This window comes from Arachis hypogaea, chromosome 20 (assembly GCF_003086295.3).
Source record: "Arachis hypogaea cultivar Tifrunner chromosome 20, arahy.Tifrunner.gnm2.J5K5, whole genome shotgun sequence".
Lineage (NCBI taxonomy): Eukaryota > Viridiplantae > Streptophyta > Magnoliopsida > Fabales > Fabaceae > Arachis > Arachis hypogaea.
In genome coordinates, this window is record NC_092055.1 from 81534841 (window position 1) to 81539293 (window position 4453).

Below are 4453 nucleotides of genomic sequence, written 5' to 3' on the forward strand. Positions count from 1 at the left end.
GAAATCCTTATTTTTCTTTTCCAATTAATTTTTGAAAAAAAAATCCAAAAAAAAATTTAATAAAATTATAAAGAACCAAAAATTCGATGTTTCTTGTTTGAGTCTTGTGTTAAATTTTAAGTTTGGTGTCAATTTTATGTTTTTAAAATTTGTGCATTTTTCAAAAACTCATGCATGGTGTTCTTCATAATCTTCAAGTTGTTCTTGACGATTTGCTTTGTTTGATCTTTGCATTTTTATGTTTTGTATCTTTTCTTGTTTTTCATATGCATTTTCAATTTGTTAGTGTCTAAAGTTTGAAAATTTCTATGTTTAGTGTCTTGCATATTTTTCTTTTCTTAAAAATTTTCAAAAATAAGTTCTTGGTGTTCATCTTGATATTCAAAGTGTTCTTGATGTTCATCTTGACATTCAAAGTGTTCTTGCATGCATTATGTGTTTTGATACATAATTTTCATGTTTTGAGTCTTTTTATTATTTTTCTCTTTCATTATTAAAAAATTCAAAAATAAAAAAAATATCTTTCTCCTTTTCTTCTCATAAAATTCGAAAATTTGAGTTGACTTTTTCAAAAATATTTAAAATCTAGTTGTCTCTTATGAGTCAAATCAAATTTTCAATTTAAAAATTCTATCTTTTTCAAATCTTTTTCATTTTTTCTTTCATAATTTCGAAATTTTCAAAATTTATTTTCAAAATCTTTTTCTTATTTCTATTTCATATTTTCAAAATTAATGCTAACAATTAATGTGATTGATTCAAAAATTTTAAGTTTGTTACTTGCCTAGTAAGAAAGGTTCAATCTTTAAATTTTAAAATCATATCTTTTTGTTTCTTGTTACTCAAGTAATCAACTTTAATTTTCAAAATCAAATCTTTTTAAATTTCTTTTTCAAATCTTTTTCAAAATAAATTTCAATCACATCTTCTTCAAAATCAATTTCAAAATCTTTTCTAACTTCTTATCTTTTCAAAATTGATTTTCAAATCTTTTTCAATTAATCTTATCTTTTTGTTTGATTCTTATCTTTTTCAAAGCTACCTAACTAATTTTTTCTCTCTAATTTTTGAAAATTACTAACCTCTTTTTCAAAATTTCTTTTCATTAACTAATTATTTTAAATTTTAATCTTAATCTTATTCCTTTTTATATTTTCAAATTTTAACTTTAATTTTAAATTAAAAACAAAAACAAAAATATTCTTATTTTATTTATTTAATTTTCGAATTCTTCTCTCTCTCACCCCCTTCTATTTATTTATTTATCTACTAACACTTCTCTTCTACTCAAAAATTCGAACCCACACTTCTCATCTGTGTTCAAATTTTTATCTTTCCCTTCTTCTATTCTTCTCTTCTTATACTTATATAAGGAGTCTCTATACTGTGACATAGAGAATTCTATATTTTCTTTTATGTTCTCTTTTTTTTCATATGAGCAGGAACAAGGATAAGAACATTTTTGTTGAAGCTGATCCTGAACCTGAAAGGAGTCTGAAGAGGAAGTTAAGGGAACCTAAAGCATAACTCTCTGGAGAAAATCTGACAGAAATTTTCGAAAAAAAAGGACACATGGCCGAAAATAATAACAATGCAAGGAAGATGCTTGGTGACTTTACTGCACCAAATTTCAATTTACATGGAAGAAGCATCTCAATCCCTGCCATTGGAGCAAAAAATTTTGAGCTAAAGCCTCAATTAGTTTCTCTGATGTAACAAAACTGCAAGTTTCATGGACTTCCATCAGAAGATCCTTTTCAGTTCTTAACTGAATTTTTGCAGATCTGTGATACTGTCAAGACCAATGGGGTTGATCTCGAAGTCTACAGGCTTATGCTTTTCTCGTTTGCTGTAAGAGACAGAGCTAGAATATGGTTGGACTCTCAACCTAAAGATAGCCTGAACTCTTGGGATAAGCTGGTCACGGCTTTCTTAGCCATGTTCTTTCCTCCTCAAAAGCTTAGCAAGCTTAGAGTGGATGTTCAAACCTTCAAACAGAAAGAAGGTGAATCCCTCTATGAAGCTTGGAAGAGATATAAGAAACTGACCAAAAAGTGTCCTTCTGACATGCTATCAGAATGGACCATCCTGGATATATTCTATGATGGTCTGTCTGAATTATCAAAGATGTCATTGGACCACTCTGCAGGTGGATCTATTCACCTAAAGAAAACGCCTGCAGAAGCTCAGGAACTCATTGACATGGTTGCAAATAACCAGTTCATGTACACTTCTGAAAGGAATCCTGTGAGTGATGGGACGCCTCAGAGGAATGGAGTTCTTGAAATTGATACTTTGAATGCCATATTGGCTCAGAATAAAATATTGACTCAGCAAGTCAATATGATTTCTCAAAGTCTGAATAGATTGCAAGCTGCATCCAATAATACTCAAGAGGCATCTTCTGAAGAAGAAGCTTATGATCCTGAGAACCTTGCAATAACAGAGGTGAATTACATGGGGGAACCCTATGGAAATACCTATAATCCCTCATAGAGAAATCATCCAAATTTCTCATGGAAGGATCAACAAAAGCCTCAACAAGGCTTTAATAATGGTGGAAGAAATAGGTTTAGCAATAGCAAGCCTTTTCCATCATCCACTCAGCAACAGACAGAGAATTCTGAGAAGAATCCATCTAGCTTAGCAAATATAGTCTCTGATCTATCTAAGGCCACTTTAAGTTGCATGAATGAAATAAGGTCCTCCATTAGAAATTTGGAGGCACAAGTGGGCCAGCTGAGTAAAAGAGTCACTGAAACCCCTCCTAGTACTCTCCCAAGTAATACAGAAGAGAATCCAAAAAGAGAGTGCAAGGCCATTACCTTACTTGGTGTGGCCGAACCCAAAGAGGAGGAGGAGGACGTGAATCCTAGTGAGGAAGACCTCCTGGGACGTTCTCTGACCAATAAGGAGTTTCCCTTTGAGGAACCAAAGGAATCTGAGGCTCATCTAGAGAACATCGAGATTCCATTGAACCTCTTTTTACCATTCATGAGCTCTGATGACTATTCATCTTCTGAAGAAGATGAAGACATTGCAGAAGAGCAAGTTGCTCAATATTTAGGAGCAATCATGAAGCTGAATGCCAAATTATTTGGTAATGAGACTTAGGAGGATGAACCTCCATTGCTCATCAAGAAACTAAATACCTTGGTTCAGCAAGCTTTACCTCAAAAGAAACAGGATCCTGGTAAATTCCTAATTTCCTGTAACATAGGAACCATGACCTTTGAGAAGGCTCTGTGTGACCTGGGGTCAAGAATAAACTTAATGCCACTCTCTGTAATGGAGAAACTTGGGATCTTTGAGGTGCAAGCTGCCAGAATCTCATTAGAGATGGCAGACAACTCAAGAAAACAGGCTTATGGACTAGTAAAGGACGTGCTAGTAAAGGTTGAAGGCCTTTACATCCCTACTGATTTCATAATCCTAGACACTGGGAAGGATGAGGATGAATCCATCATCCTTGGAAGACCCTTCCTAGCCACAGCAAGAGCTGTGATTGATGTGGACAGAGGAGAATTGGTCCTTCAACTGAATGAGGACAACCTTGTGTCTAAAACTCAAGGATCTCTTTCTATAACCATGGAGAGTAAGCATGAAAAGCTTCTCTCACTGCAGAGTCAACCAAAGCCCCCACAGTCAAACTCTAAGTTTGGTGTTGGGAGGTCCCAATAATGCTCTGAACATCTGTGAGGCTCCATGAGAGCTCACTGTCAAGCTATTGACTTTAAAGAAGCACTTGTTGGGAGGCAACCCAATGTTATTTAATTATATCTATTTATTTTCTATTGTTCTTTTATGTCTTTTTTTAGGTTGATGATCATGTGGAGTCACAAAAACTACTGAAAAATCAAAATCAGAATGAAAAACAACATTAAAAAATAGCTCACCCTGGAGGAAGAGCTTACTGGCATTTAAACGCCAGTAAGAAGCATCAAACTGGCGTTTAACGCCAGAAAGAAGCATCAAGCTGGCGTTAAACGCCAGAAACAAGCACCAGACTGGCGTTTAACACCAGAACAGAGCATGGAAGTGGCGTTTCATGCCAAAAACAGGCAGCAGTCTGGCGTTAAACGCTAGTATTGCATACAAAGGGTATTTTGTATGCCTAATTAGACCAGGGATGCTAAATCCTTGACCCCTCAGGATCTGTGGACCCCACAGGATCTCCCACAGGATCTGTGGACCCCATAAGATCCCCACCTATCCTAACTCTCTCTCTTCACACCTTTTCATAACCCTCTTCCCCAAATACCCTTCACCAATCACCTCAATCACTTTTCTCCATCACCTCTTAACCACTCACATCCCTCCACTCTTCCTCATAAACCCCACCTACCTCCCAAATTCAAACTCTTTTCCCTCCCAAACCCAACCCTAATGGCTGAACCCTAAACCTCCCCCCACTCCTATATAAACCCCTCATTCCTTCTTCTTTTTCACCCAA

General features: G+C 35.3%; 1 non-coding gene across 1 annotated transcript; it reads right to left on the reverse strand.

The window, feature by feature from the left end:
- Positions 1-1965: 1965 nt before the first annotated feature.
- Positions 1966-2069, reverse strand: LOC112788020 (small nucleolar RNA R71). The gene has a single exon (XR_003195401.1). It is a non-coding gene; the product is annotated as a small nucleolar RNA R71 (small nucleolar RNA).
- Between the last annotated feature and the right edge of the window lie 2384 nt (positions 2070-4453).